The 16,228-nt window shown below is 39.9% G+C and overlaps 2 non-coding genes across 2 annotated transcripts; both read right to left on the bottom strand.

Moving 5' to 3' along the window:
* Positions 1-5,254: 5,254 nt before the first annotated feature.
* Positions 5,255-5,362, bottom strand: LOC148545644 (small nucleolar RNA R71). The gene has a single exon (XR_015901023.1). It is a non-coding gene; the product is annotated as a small nucleolar RNA R71 (small nucleolar RNA).
* Positions 5,363-15,206: 9,844 nt separating this feature from the next.
* Positions 15,207-15,313, bottom strand: LOC148545643 (small nucleolar RNA R71). Its single transcript, XR_015901368.1, has one exon. It is a non-coding gene; the product is annotated as a small nucleolar RNA R71 (small nucleolar RNA).
* Between the last annotated feature and the right edge of the window lie 915 nt (positions 15,314-16,228).

Genomic DNA, 16,228 nt, shown 5'->3' with positions numbered 1-16,228 from the left:
ATAATAAATCATACTTCCCTGTAATTCCTTGAGAGATGACCCGAGGTTTAAATACTTCGATTATAAATTTTATTGGGTTTTGTTACTTGTGATAACCAAATTTTTGTACGAAAGGATTTTCTGTCGGTTTAGGAACTATACTTACAACGAGCTTTTAATTGCGAATTTCTAGACCACACAAAAACCTAACGTCACAGACCCTCGTAGGTTGTCCCCGTCAGATAGGAAGCCCCTTCCCCAAAGTTCCAGTAAGTGGAGATTCTGCACTGCCCCTCCAGAGTCAACCAAAAGGGATGATGACCTCGAGCAGGACGGACCTTGAAATACTCTGCCTTGAATCCATGAAACAAATCCTCGAATAAATCGAATATCCGACAATTCAATTGAGCTTGGAAAAAGATGTAACCCTTCCGATGCTTTCCCTCCTTATGAGGAATGGTACAGAGAAAGAAGAACAGAAAGACCTCCACCCGAGCAGGGATCTCCAAAAAGGTACACACTAGCTCAAAAGTCTGAATAGCAGCCCAGCTGTTCGGATGTAATTGGCTTGGCACCGCGAAACCCCGATTTAAAAGAGCCATGGTGAACTCAAAAAAGGGTAGCCAAACCCTACCTTCGTGAACAAGGGCTCATGGATCCACATCCAATTAGGAACCTGGGGAGATCTAAATTGAGATAGCACACCTTCTCATTTTCGTCGGCGAGCAAAAAGCTCATACCGCCGCTCTGCCTTCCCGCCTCCACATACGGCCTCCACCTCCCGAAGCCTTTAGAGATCATCCTCACCCAACCTAGAGGGCGTACTCGACATGTTAGAAGTCACCCATTGGTAACGATCCGGTATGCCCCCAACTGAAAAGATAAGACCCCAATTTTTCTAAACCTCCCTCTATCGCACCATACCTATATCCAAAGGGGATGATGACATGTCATCTTGTGCATGTTTTCTATGATTTTTCATAAAAAAAAATTGATTATTAGTGCTTAAATCTTCACTGTTTTTGTGCTTAAATAGTATATTGCTTTGATCTTTTGATTCTATAAACTTTGTAGGAAATAAGTGGAAAAAGAAGAAAAAAAGCACAAAATAAGCTAAAAGGAAGAAGAGAGGAATTCTGGGGCACATTTTGGAGCTTGGGCACACTTTGGAGCCTTAGGCCACACTTTTAAAAGTGTGTCCCCATGATTTAAACAAGGAGAGCGCTCTTGGCGCAAAAACGCCACGGCGCGCACGCGTACAGGACGCTTACGCGTCGACCAACAAATTTTGAAGATCCATGCGTACGTGTGGAAGTGATTAGCTCTTGTTTTGTAAGAGAGTGCTACGTTCAATAAATCAGCATTTTCGGGCAAAATCTAAATTTGGAATGGAAGCAGATGAGCGGATAATTTATACGCTTTTTAGCATTATTTTTAGTATATTTTTAGTAGGATCTAGTTACTTTTAGGGATGTTTTCATTAGTTTTTATGTTAAATTCACATTTCTGGACTTTACTATGAGTTTGTGTGTTTTTCTGTGATTTCAGGTATTTTCTGGTTGAAATTGAGGGACTTGAGCAAAAATCAGATTCAGAGGTTGAAGAAGGACTGCTGATGCTGTTGGATTCTGACCTCCCTGCACTCAAAGTGGATTTTCTGGAGCTACAGAACTCAAAATGGTGCGCTTCCAATTGCGTTGGAAATTAGATATCCAGGGCTTTCCAGCAATATATAATAGTCCATACTTTTCCCAAGTTTAGATGACGCAAACTGGCATTCAACGCCAGCTCTCTGCCTAATTCTGGCGTCCAGCGCCAGAAACAAGCTGCAAAGTGGAGTTCAACGCCCAAAATGGCACAAAAGCTGGCGTTCAACTCCAAGAATGACCTCTACACGTGCAACACTCAAAGCTCAGCCCAAGCACACACCAAGTGGGCCCCGGAAGTGGATTTATGCATCAATTACTTACTTCTGTAAACCCTAGTAGCTAGTTTATTATAAATAGGACCTTTTACTATTGTATTAGACATCTTTTGATCATTTTTAGATCTCTAGACCTCCATGGGAAGCTGACCATTCGGCCATGCTTACCCTCTATTCACTTATTTATTTTCAACGGTAGAGTTTCTACACTCCATAGATTAAGGTGTGGAGCTCTGCTGTTCCTCAAAGATTAATGCAAAGTACTACTGTTTTCTATTCAACTCATCTTATTTTGCTTCTAAGATATTCATTCGCACTTCAACCTGAATGTGATGAACGTGACAATCATCATCATTCCCTATGAACGCGTGCCTGACAACCACTTCCGTTCTACATTAGATTGAATGAGTATCTCTTAGATCTCTTAATCAGAATCTTCGTGGTGTAAGCTAGAATGATGGCGGCATTCAAGAGAATCTGGAAAGTCTAAACCTTGTCTGTGGTATTCCGAGTAGGATTCAATGATTGAATGACTGTGACGAGCTTCAAACTCACGATTGCTGGGCGTAGTGATAGACGCAAAAGGATAGTAAATCCTATTCCAGCATGATCGAGAACCGACAGATGAATAGCCGTGCCGTGACAGGGTGCGTTGACCATTTTCACTGAGAGGATAGGATGTAACCATTGACAAGGGTGATGCCTCCAGACGATTAGCCGTGCCGTGACAGGGCATTTGGATCATTTTCCCGAGAGAAGACCAAAAGTAGCCATTGACAATGGTGATGCATCACATAAAGCCAGCCATGGAAAGGAGTAAGACTGATTGGATGAAGATAGCAGGAAAGCAGAGGTTCAGAGGAACGAAAGCATCTCTATTCGCTTATCAGAAATTCTCACTAATGATTTACATAAGTATTTCTATCCCTATTTTATTAATTATTTTCGAAAACCCCATTACTATTCTATAACCGCCTGACTGAGATTTACAAGGTGACCATAGCTTGCTTCATACCAATAATCTCCGTCGGATTCGACCCTTACTCACGTAAGGTATTACTTGGACGACCCAGTGCACTTGCTGGTTAGTTGTGCGAAGTTGTGAACCATGGCATTGGCATCATGTTTTTGGCGCCATTACCAGGGAAAGAAAGAGCGATGAATTTTACATAGTCAAAGTGTAATCACAATTTCTGCGCACCAAGTTTTTGGCGCCGTTGCTGGGGATTGTTCGAGTTTGGACAACTGACGGTTCATCTTGTTGCTCAGATTAGGTAATTTTCTTTTTATTTTATTTTCAAAAAAATTTTCACAAAAATCTTTCAAAAATTTTTCTTTTGTTTTCGAAAAAAAAATTTAAAAAAAAATAATAAAAATAATGTTTTCAAAAATAAATTATTCTATGGCTTCAAAACTTTCAAGAATGAATTCTAGAGTTTCATGGTAACATGTTGAATCCTATCTGGCTGAAAAGCCATACCCAAACTCCTTTGGGATTGGTCTTCAACTAATCACCTCAATTGATGTAAATCCATTCTAAAGCTTGAATGGCTATTAAGCCATGTCTAACCCTCAGATTGGAGCTTTAGACTAAAGAGTACAAGATTCCTGGAATTCATATGAAAAATTTTGAATCCTTTTTTTTTTCTTTTTCAAAATGATTTTCGAAAATTTTAAAATAAAAATACAAAAAAATCATAAAATCATAAAAATCAAAAAAATGTTTTTGTGTTTCTTGTTTGAGTCTTGAGTCATGTTATAAGTTTGGTGTCAGTTGCATGTGCATCTTGCATTTTTCGAAAATTCTCATGCATTCATAGTGTTCTTCATGATCTTCAAGTTGTTCTTGGTAAGTCTTCTTGTTTGATCTTTGCATTTGCATATTTTGTGTCTTTTCTTGTTTTTCATATGCATTCTTGAATTCTTAGTGTCTAAGCATTAAAGAATTCTAAGTTTGGTGTCTTTCATGTTTTCCTTGCATTAAAAATTTTTCAAAAATATGTTCTTGGTGTTCATCTTGATCTTCATAGTGTTCTTGGTATTCATCTTGACATTCATAGCATTCTTGCATGCATTCATTGTTTTGATTCACAACTTTCATGCATTGCATCATTTTTCTTGTTTTTCTCTCTCATCATAAAAATTCAAAAATAAAAAAAATTATCTTTTCCTTTTTCTCTCTCATAAATTCGAAAATGAGATTTGACTTTGAGTTCTAGAATCATATCTTGTGATTTCTTGTGAATCAAGTCATTAATTGTGATTTTAAAAATCAAATCTTTTTCAAAAACTAATTTCAATCATATCTTTTCAAAATATCTTCTTATCATATCTTTTTCAAAAACTTGATTTCAAAATATCTTCTCTAACTTCCCAACTCCTTATCTTTTCAAAATTTGTTTTAACCAACTAACTAACTTTTTTTTATTTCTTATCTTTTTCAAAACTGCCTAACTAACTCTCTCTCTCTAATTTTTGAAAATATCTCCCCCCTTTTTCAAAATTTCTTTTTAATTAACTAATTATTTCAATTTTAAATCTTAATTTTCGAAAATTACTAACCTTTTTCAAAAACTATTTTCAAAAATCAGTAACTCTTTTTCAAAAATTATTTTCGAAATTTTCCCTCTCTCATCTTATTCTATTCATTTATTCATCTACTAACATCTCTCCCTCACCCACCAAAAATCCGAACTCTCTCTCTCTCTCTTTCTGAGTTCAGATATTTCTCTTCTTCTTTTCTTCTACTAATAATAAGGAACCTCTTTACTGTGACATAGAGGATTCCTCTTCTTTTCTTGTTTTCTTCTCTTTCTTATGAGCAGGAACAAGGAAAAAGGCATTCTTGTTGAAGCTGATCCAGAACCTGAAAGGACTCTGAAGAGGAAACTAAGAGAAGCTAAATTACAACAATTCAGAGACAACTTGATTGAAAATTTCGAACAAGTAAAGGAGATGGCAGCCGAACCCAACAACAATGCAAGGAGAATGCTTGGTGACTTTACTGCACCAAATTCCAATTTACATGGAAGAAGCATCTCCATTCCTACCATTGGAGCAAACAATTTTGAGCTGAAACCTCAGCTAGTTTCTCTGATGTAGCAGAACTGCAAGTTTCATGGACTTCCATCTGAAGATCCTTTTCAGTTCTTAACTGAATTCTTGCAGATTTGTGATACTGTTAAGACTAATGGAGTAGATCCTGAAGTCTACAGGCTCATGCTTTTCCCTTTTGCTGTAAGAGACAGAGCTAGAATATGGTTGGACTCTCAACCTAAAGACAGCCTGAACTCTTGGGATAAGCTGGTCACGGCTTTCTTAGCCAAGTTCTTTCCTCCTCAAAAGCTGAGCAAGCTTAGAGTGGATGTTCAAACCTTCAAACAAAAAGATGGTGAATCCCTCTATGAAGCTTGGGAAAGATACAAACAGTTGACCAAAAAGTGTCCCTCTGACATGCTTTCAGAATGGACCATCCTGGATATATTCTATGATGGTTTATCTGAGCTATCAAAGATGTCATTGGACACTTCTGCAGGTGGATCCATTCACCTAAAGAAAACGCCTGCAGAAGCTCAAGAACTCATTGACATGGTTGCTAATAACCAGTTCATGTACACTTCTGAGAGGAATCTTGTGAGTAATGGGACGCCTATGAAGAAGGGAGTTCTTGAAATTGATACTCTGAATGCCATATTGGCTCAGAATAAAATATTGACTCAGCAAGTCAATATGATTTCTCAGAGTCTGAATGGAATGCAAGCTGCATCCAACAGTACTCAAGAGGCTTCTTATGAAGAAGAAGCTTATGATCCTGAGAACCCTGCAATAGCAGAGGTAAATTACATGGGTGAACCATATGGAAACACCTATAATCCATCATGGAGAAATCATCCAAATCTCTCATGGAAGGATCAAAAGCCTCAACAAGACTTTAATAATGGTGGAAGAAACAAGTTTAGCAATAGCAAGCCTTTTCCATCTTCCACTCAGCAACAGACAGAGAATTCTGAGCAGAATCCATCTAGCTTAGCAAATTTAGTCTCTGATCTATCTAAGGCCACTGTGAGTTTCATGAATGAAACAAGGTCTTCCATTAGAAACTTGAAAGCACAAGTGGGCCAGCTGAGTAAAAGGATCACTGAAATCCCTCCTAGTACTCTCCCAAGCAATACAGAAGAGAATCCAAAAGGAGAGTGCAAGGCCATTGAATTAATTACCATGGCCGAACCCAATGAGGGAGAGGAGGACATGAATCCCAAGGAGGAAGACCTCCTGGGACGCCCAGTGATCAATAAGGAGTTTCCCTCTGAGGAACCAAAGGACTCTGAGGCTCATATAGAGACCATAGAGATTCCATTGAACCTCCTTATGCCATTCATGAGCACTGATGAGTATTCCTCTTCTGAAGAGAATGAGGATGTTACTGAAGAGCAAGCTGCCAAGTTCCTTGGTGCAATCATGAAGCTGAATGCCAAATTATTTGGTATTGATACTTGGGAAGATGAACCTCCCTTGTTCATCAATGAACTAAGTGATCTGGATCAACTGACATTGCCTCAGAAGAGACAGGATCCTGGAAAGTTCATAATACCTTGTACCATAGGCACCATGATCTTTAAGACTCTGTGTGACCTTGGTTCAGGAATAAACCTCATGCCCCTCTCTGTAATAGAGAAACTGGGAATCTATGGGGTGCAAGCTGCTAAAATCTCATTAGAGATGGCAGACAATTCAAGAAAACAGGCTTATGGACAAGTAGAGGACGTGTTAGTAAAGGTTGAAGGCCTTTACATCCCTGCTGATTTCATAGTCCTGGATATTGGAAAGGAAGAGGATGAATCCATCATCCTAGGAAGACCTTTCCTAGCCACAGCAAGAGCTGTGATTGATGTGGACAGAGGAGAATTGATCCTTCAATTAAATAAGGACAACCTTGTGTTTACAACTCAAGGATCTCTCTCTGCATCCATGGAGAGGAAGCAGAAAAAGCTTCTCTCAAAGCAGAGTCAACCAAAGCCCCCACAGTCAAACTCTAAGTTTGGTGTTGGGAGGCCACAACCAAACTCTAAGTTTGGTGTCAAACCCCCATATCCAAACTCTAAGTTTGGTGTTGGGAGGTCTCAACAAAGCTCTGCACATCTGTGAGGCTCCATGAGAGCCCACTGTCAAGCTATTGACATTAAAGAAGCGCTTGTTGGGAGGCAACCCAATTTCTATTTATCTAACTATATTTTTCTTAGTTATATGTCTTTATAGGTTCATGATCATGTGGAGTCACAAAATAAATATAAAAATTAAAAACGGAATCAAAAATAGCAGAAGAAAAATCACACCCTGGAGGAAGACCTTACTGGCGTTTAAACGCCAGTAAGAAGCATGTTTTGGGCGTTCAACGCCAGAACAGAGCATGGTTCTGGCGCTGAACGCCAGAAATGGGCAGCATCTGGGCGTTTGAACGCCAGAAATGCACCCTGGAGAAGAGCTGGCGCTGAACACCCAGAACAAGCTTGGTTCTGGCGTTCAACGCCAGAAATGGGCCACAAATGGGCGTTCAACGCCCAGAACAAGCACCAATCTGGCGCTGAACACCCAGAGTTGTGTGCAAGGGCATTTTGCATGCCTAATTGGGTGCAGGGATGTAAATGCCTTGACACCTCAAGATCTGTGGACCTCACAGGATCATCTCAGGATTTGTGGACCCCACAGGATCCCCACCTTCCTTCCTCATAATCCTAGTTTTTTCCACATCTTCTTCTTCATATATTCCTTCTTCTTTTGCTCGAGGGCGAGCAACATTCTAAGTTTGGTGTGGTAAAACAATTATGTAAAGGATCTATAGCTCAGTGGTAGAACATGTGGCTGCAAATCAAGAGATCCCTGAGATACCTCAGGGGATGCACTTCCCTCCACATAGTTATTAGAAGCAACTGAGGATAGAAATACCAAAAATCACTAGGAATCAAGCCACAAAGGCAAGGAAGAGACATAGAAGAGCTCAAGAACATCATTGATTCCTCAAGAAGGAAACGCCATCATCACTAAGGTGGACTCATTCCTTGTTCTTACTTTCTCTGTTTTTCGTTTTCTATGTTAAGTGCTTATCCATGTTTGTGTCTTCATTACATGATCATTAGTAGTTAGTAACCATGTCTTAAAAGTTATGAATGTCTTATGAATCCATCACCTCTCTTAAATGAAAAATGTTTTAATTCAAAAGAACAAGAAGTACATGAGTTTTGAATTTATCCTTGAACTAAGTTTAATTATATTGATGTGGTGACAATGCTTCTTGTTTTCTGAATGTATGCTTAAATAGTGCATATGTCTTTTGAAGTTGTTGTTTAAGAATGTTAAATATGTTGGCTCTTGAAAGAATGATGACAAGGAGACATGTTATTTGATAATCTGAAAAATCATAAAAATGATTCTTGAAGCAAGAAAAAGCAGCAAAGAACAAAGCTTGCAGAAAAAAAAAATAGGCAAAAAAAATAGAAAAAAAAAGAAAAAGCAAGCAGAAAAAGCCAAATGCTCTTAAAACCAAGAGGCAAGAGCAAAAAAGCCAATAACCCTTAAAACCAAAAGGCAAGGGTAAATAAAAAGGATCCCAAGGCTTTGAGCATCAGTGGATAGTAGGATCTAGTTACTTTTAGGGATGTTTTCATTAGTTTTTATGTTAAATTCACATTTCTGGACTTTACTATGAGTTTTTGTGTTTTTCTATGATTTCAGGTATTTTCTGGCTGAAATTGAGGGACTTGAGCAAAAATCAGATTCAGAGGTTGAAGAAGTACTGTTGATGCTGTTGGATTCTGACCTCCCTGCACTCAAAGTGGATTTTCTGGAGCTACAGAACTCAAAATAGCACGCTTCCAATTGCGTTGGAAAGTAGACATCTAGGGCTTTCCAGCAATGTATAATAGTTTATACTTTGCCCAAGTTTAGACGATGCAAACTGGCGTTCAACGCCAGCTCTCTGCCCAATTCTGGCGTCCAACGCCAGAAACAAGCTGCAAAGTGGAGTTCAACGCCCAAAATGGCACAAAAGCTGGCGTTCAACTCCAAGAATGACCTCTACACGTGCAACACTCAAAGCTCAGCCCAAGCACACACCAAGTGGGCCCCGGAAGTGGATTTATGCATCAATTACTTACTTCTGTAAACCCTAGTAGCTAGTTTATTATAAATAGGACCTTTTACTATTGTATTAGACATCTTTTGATCATTTTTAGATCTCTAGACCTCCATGGGAGGCTGGCCATTCGGCCATGCTTACCCTCTATTCCCTTATGTATTTTTAACGGTAGAGTTTCTACACTCCATAGATTAAGGTGTGGAGCTCTGCTGTTCCTCAAAGATTAATGCAAAGTACTACTGTTTTCTATTCAACTCATCTTATTTCGCTTCTAAGATATTCATTCGCACTTCAACCTGAATGTGATGAACGTGACAATCATCATCATTCCCTATGAGCGCGTGCCTGACAACCACTTCCGTTCTACATTAGATTGAATGAGTATCTCTTAGATCTCTTAATCAGAATCTTCGTGGTGTAAGCTAGAATGATGGCGGCATTCAAGAGAATCCGGAAAGTCTAAACCTTGTCTGTGGTATTCTGAGTAGGATTCAATGATTGAATGACTGTGACGAGCTTCAAACTCGCGATTGCTGGGTGTAGTGACAGACGCAAAAGGATAGTAAATCCTATTCCAGCATGATCGAGAACCGACAGATGAATAACCGTGCCATGACAGGGTGCGTTGACCATTTTCACTGAGAGGATAGGATGTAACCATTGACAAGGGTGATGCCTCCAGACGATTAGCCGTGCTGTGACAGGGCATTTGGATCATTTTCCCGAGAGAAGACCGAAAGTAGCCATTGACAATGGTGATGCATCACATAAAGCCAGCCATGGAAAGGAGTAAGACTGATTGGATGAAGATAGCAGGAAAGCAGAGGTTCAGAGGAACGAAAGCATCTCTATTCGCTTATTTGAAATTCTCACCAATGATTTACATAAGTATTTCTATCCCTATTTTATTAATTATTTTCGAAAACCCCATTACTATTCTATAACCGCCTGACTGAGATGTACAAGGTGACCATAGCTTGCTTCATACCAACAATCTCTGTGGGATTCAACCCTTACTCACGTAAGGTATTACTTGGACGACCCAGTGCACTTGTTGGTTAGTTGTGCGAAGTTGTGAACCATGGTATTGGCATCATGTTTTTGGCGCCATTACCAGGGAAAGAAAGAGCGATGAATTTTACATAGTCAAAGTGTAATCACAATTTCTGCGCACCAGAAGCTCAGCCATTGACGCGTACGCGTGCATGACGCGTACACGTGGATGTGACATATCTGAAGAAGCACGTGCAAGCGTGGGCTGAACGGCAGCGTGGAAGTGGCATGTTTGAAGACCCACACGTACGCGTAGGTGACGCGTACGCATGGGCAGCGCTCAATTGAAGAACGCTACACTCACATAGAGAACGCTGCAAGGGACGCGCACGCGTACGTGACAAGCACGCGTAAGCGTGAAGGACGCGTACGCGTGGATGGGCGAAAACGCAAAAGCACGCGCAAGCGTATGGGACGCGTACGCGTGGTTGAATGAACGCTGTGCTCAATTTGAAAATGCTCCGTTCTCCTGGAAGCTGCAGCTCTGGCTTAATTAATCTGATTCAAAGCCCATTGAAAATCCAAAGGAGGTAGAGCCCATTGACGTCACTCAAAGGCACAAGACACAGTTAAAATAGGAATTTCATTTGAGTTGTAATTTGTTTTCAATTTTAATTTTATTTGTTATTTAGGAATGCCTATAAAAAGGCTTTAGTTCTGTTAGAAAAAAGGAGGCGCTGGAGAGGCTGCAGTAGTAGTAGGCAGCAGTATGAGTATGAGTAGGAGTAGAATAAAAGGCTCTCTTGAAACACTTTTATTTTTTTGCATTTTTTACATTTCAGTATTGAATTCAATTTGGCTTATGCAATTTCAGTTTCTGATAATCCTCTTCTGCAAATTTTCTTTTCTGAAATTTTACAATTCAGTTTACATTGAGCTTGATTTTAATCTTCTGTTCCCATTGCTTTCTATTCCCATTGCTTTCAATTTACCTTCATGCAATTTAAATCTTCTGCAATTATTCTGAGTTCTAATTTACTGCTTCATTTAATTTCCCAGCACCCAATCCCCTTCTGCACTTTATACCTTCTGCAATTTACATTCTATCAATACAATTTCACCTAATTTACCACTGTTAGCTTAACTAAACTAATCACCTCACTAAAGCTAAGTTGGTTCACCCAATTCTGTGTAGTAATCACTTAGCTAAGTTGGTTCACCAACAAGGTGGGAAGGCAATTATCTGTCCTGAATCATATACTTGAAACACACCCCATGAGACTAGCTAAATAATAAGATCCTAATAAGAAAAAGGAAAAGAACAATAAGAGTTGAAAAAGAAAGAAAATATAATAAAGAATAAGGCTAGGCACCAAGGGCTTGAAACTTGAGGGATGTGTCTGTGGTGCTCTTGTACCAAGGATCTGCTTGGATGAATAAGTTCTTAGGAGTGCTTCATCACTTGGTAACTTGGGTTAACTAACCCGGGATTATCAACTGAAAATCCACTATCAAGAGCAACCTTGCTACAGAACATTTAGTAACCCAAAGAGGTGCTGGACACCAAGACCTCAAGGAAAGAAAATAACAAACCATGTGCTGTGGTGTGCATGTATGGGGGAGAGAGACTTGAGGGAGTAAGTCCTTAGGGGTGTTTCAACACCTAGCACCTTGAACCAACTGGTTCAGGAGTGTTGGCTGAAAGCTTATCCTAAAGAGTCGCCCCCTCACAGAACACTTAGCCTAAGGATGAAATAAACCTTGGAAAGACAAAGGGATCAATAAATAAAAGTCTCAAAGGGTGCAATCAAGTGAGTATTCCAAGGCATGATAAAGGTCTGAAAGCCAGTAAAGGAATGAACCTAAGTTGCTATGCATGAAACCCCATAAAACCAAGAACATGACTTCCACAATAATGATTCATTCATCTTGTCATTTCATTCATCATTCTCTTGTTCCAGTACTTGTTTAGGGACAAGCAAGCTTTAAGTTTGGTGTTGTGATGCCAGGGCATTTTGGCCAGTTTCACTGACCTTTTCTTTAAGGTTTTAAGGTAGTTTCATGCAATTTCTTAGAAAATAAGCAAGTTTTGGGTAAATAATCACTTACATCTTGATTCAAGCAAACAATGTGAATTTTACATGATTTCATGAGAATTATGCATGAATTAAAGGACAAATTGAATGATGCATGTCTCATAACTTGGATTAGAGCTTTGATGCACTTTATTGCTTGATTTCAGGATAAAGGAAGCAAGGAAGAACCACGTTGGTAGCCATGTTAGTCTAGCTAACGTGACCACTAACGTGGAATGAAGGCTAGCTTGCAACGTTAATGAGAAAAGTGATTGCCAATAACGCCTTCGTGAGCCATCATAGCCCAAGTCAGTTGCCACGTTAACTATGCTAACGTGGAAGCTAACGTGGAAGAGAAGTAGAACTCCAACGTTAGTGGTAAAAGTAAGTGCCACTAACGTTCCAAAAGGGGCAATTGGCCACGTTAAGAGCCACGTTAACTTAGTTAACGTGAGCTCTAACGTGGAAGAAGAAGATGATGCCAACGTTAGTGATACTTACCTTTGTCACTAACGTTGGACTAAGCCCATATTGGCTACGTTAAAAGCCACGTTAACCTAGTTAACGTGGACTCTAACATGGAGGGAGCAAGAATCACCAACGTTAGTGACACTCACCTTTGTCACTAACGTTGGATTGAGCCACTATGAGCCACGTTAGTTGCCACGTTAATTACATTAACGTGGAAGCTAACGTGGAGAAGAGGGATGATGAGCCAACGTTAGTGACACTCACCTTTGTCACTAACGTTGCAGATGGCTATCAATACCACGTTAGAAGTCACGTTAACCTAGTTAACGTGAACTCTAATGTGGGAAGTAGGGGCGTTCTGAAGCGTTAGTGACAAAGGTAAGTGTCACTAACGCTCTCGAAGATTTGGCAAGCCTACGTTAAAGGCCACGTTAACTATTCTAACGTGAACTCTAACGTAGGGAGAAAGGGGTACTCTCAACGTTATTAAAAAAGGTAAACCCCAGTAACGTTTGCAAAGGCCCAAGGGTCAACGTTAGTGGTCACGTTAGTGCCACTAATGTTGAAGTTAACGTGGACCACTTTGGGTTAGGAATATTAGTGAAAAAGGTGATTGTCACTAACGTTCTCAACCCCACATTTTCACTTAACGTTAACACCACTAACGCTCTAAGCTAAAGTCCCTGGCTACTTCACACTTTCTCTGTAAGTAAAGCTGAGCCCACTGAAGAAGATAACTACTTCAACTCAAGATTCAAAGGCTCATATCCAAGACTTGAAGAGCCAACTAGAAGATCAGAAGAATAGTATAAATAGGGAGAGCTTTGAACTAGAAAAAAACTTTTGGCATTATTAGAATTACTCTTTGTATTTTACTTTCTCTGCACTTCTAGTTTAACTTTCAGAATGTACTCTCCATCTTTGCTTTCCATTCCCAGAGCTATGAACAACTAAACCCCTTTCATTGGGTTAGGGAGCTCTATTGTAATTTGATGGATCAATAATAGTTTTCATTATTCTTCTTCTTTCTTTTCTCTTGATTTTACTAGAAAGCTTTCAATCTTCATCCAATTGAGTAGTTATCTTGGAAAAGAAGCTATTCATACTTGGATCTCTTCTGAACCTTGGAAAAGGGATGAAGAGATCATGCTAGAAATGTTTTCTCATGTTGGACCAAATTGGGGTTTGGGCAGATATGGTGACATATAATTCTCCCAATACTTTGATTTGGAAATACATGTGGTATAATCAGTGACCACACTTCATCTCTTCTCATGAGCAATTAGACTAAGGAATTGGCTATTGATCTGATTTGAGAGATTGAATTACCAAGGAATTGGAATTCAATCACTTAAGATTGCCAAGGAGATCAATGAATGCATTGATTGAGGAAGAGATGAAAATGAACTTGATCCAGAGAATGCAACATCTCCTAAGCCCAATGAATTCCCCATTTCTGATCTTACCCATTCTCTTTACTTTATGCCATTTACTTTCATGCTAAACGTCCCTTCCCCATTTAAGATTCTGCAATTTACTTTCCGTCATTTATTTTCTGCTATTTACTTTCCCGCCATTTAATTTCCTGCAATTCTCAACTCACTTTCTGCTTAGCTCAACTAGAACATTCTTCCAATTAAAGTTGCTTGACCAATCAATCCCTGTGGGATTCGACCTCACTCTACTGTGAGTTTTTACTTGACGACAATTCGGTATACCTGCCGAGGGAAATTTGTTAAGGGACAAGTTTCCGTGCATCAAGTTTATGGCGCCGTTGCCGGAGATTGATTTTGTATCAACAATGATTAAATTGGTGGATAACTAGATTGAGCATTTGTTTTTATTTTGTTTGATTTAAGTTTATTTGAGTAATTTACTTTCTATTTAGCTATTTTCTTCCCTTTCCCCTACCCATTTTCTTAGTTGTTTACAATTCAGTCACTAACCCACTAACTATTTGATATATTGCATCACTCACACTAACAACATTTCTGTAGAAGTTATTGTTTGCACCTATCCTTCTTACTTGTGCCTTGTTGGTTGTATGACAGGTAGAAGAAGCGGGGCTTCAACTTCCTTTGATTCTGAATCTGAGAGGACCTTCCTTAGATTAAGAAGGGAAGCAAGAGGAAAGAGAGTAGTTGGTGCTGAGGAAGAGGAAGAGTACTTTGAACCAAACATGGATGAGAATATGGAAAACCATCATGAAGAAGAGGCTCATAACCATAGCAGAGAAGGTCCAGCGCATCAGGCTGGGCAAGAGAGAAGAGTTCTGGGTTCTTACATCAACCCAAACCCAGGAAGTTGTAGGAGTAGCATCCAAAGGCCAACCATACATGCCAACAACTTTGAACTAAAGCCATAGCTCATCACCCTTGTTCAGAACAATTGTTCATTCATAGGAAGTGTCCAAGAAGACCCCAATCAACATCTAACCACCTTCCTGAGGATATGCGATACTGTGAAGTCTAATGGTGTTCATCCTGACACCTATAGACTACTTCTGTTTCCCTTCTCGCTTAAGGACAAAGCAGCTAAATAGCTAGAATCCTTTCCAAAGGAGAGTTTAGCAACCTGGGAAGATGTGGTGAACAAGTTCTTGCCAAGATTCTATCCTCCTCAACGGATCAACATGTTGAGAGCTGAGGTACAAACATTCAGGCAGCAGGATAGTGAGACTCTATATGAAGCATGGGAGAGGTTTAAAGACTTGACAAGAAGATGCCCGCCAGATATGTTCAATGAATGGGTGCAGTTGCACATTTTCTATGAAGGCCTTTCGTATGAATCAAAGAAGGCAGTAGACTACTCATCCAGGGGATCTCTGAACAAGAAGAAGACCATTGAAGAAGCCATAGATGTCATTGAGACTGTAGCAGAGAATGACTACTTCTATGCTTCTGAAAGAGGCAACACTAGAGGAGTGATGGAGCTGAACAATGTGGATGCACTGCTAGCTCAAAACAAGATGATTACCAAGTAATTAGCTGATCTCACCAAGAAGATGGAGAGGAATCAAGTAGCAGCAATCACCACTTCAGCAGCAACCCAAGAAGGAGTGAATGAAAAAGCAGAGGGTGATCAGGAACAAGCCAACTACATTGGGAATTCACCTAGGCAGAATCATGACCCATACTCCAAAATGTATAATCCTGGTTGGAGGAACCACCAAAACTTTGAGTGGGGAAATCAACAAGACCAAGGCCAAGATCAGAGACGCCATAACCCCAACAACAATGCAACTCACCAACACTCCACACAGAGGTCATACCAACACCCACCCAACAACACTTCTCAATATCCATACCAAAGTCAAAATGGCCCTTCTCATCCTTCCAATCTCAAACCTCCATCATCGGAAGAAAGACTATCAAGGATTGAGACTCTACTTGAAGGCATATGCAAGGAGATTCAAGATAGTAAGATGTTCCGAGAGGAAGTGCGATCTAACCTGCAAAATCAAGATGCTGCCATCAACAAACTTGAGATACAAATTAGCTACCTATTCTAGCAAGCTCCTGGCCATGACCTTTGCAGCAACATTGAGTCAAGGCCAAGGGAGGAGTGTCAAGCCATCACCCTCAGAAGTGGGAAGGAACTGAAGGAGACTTCCAAGCAATCACAAGAGAAAGATTCAATTGGAAAGAAGGAGGA

The sequence above is a fragment of the Arachis ipaensis genome, chromosome B9 (genome assembly GCF_059453495.1).
Source record: "Arachis ipaensis isolate K30076 ecotype BB chromosome B9, ASM5945349v1, whole genome shotgun sequence".
NCBI classification, from domain to species: Eukaryota; Viridiplantae; Streptophyta; class Magnoliopsida; order Fabales; family Fabaceae; genus Arachis; species Arachis ipaensis.
The sequence above is the reverse complement of the archived record's forward strand: the minus strand, read 5'-3'. Positions and strand labels throughout refer to the sequence as shown.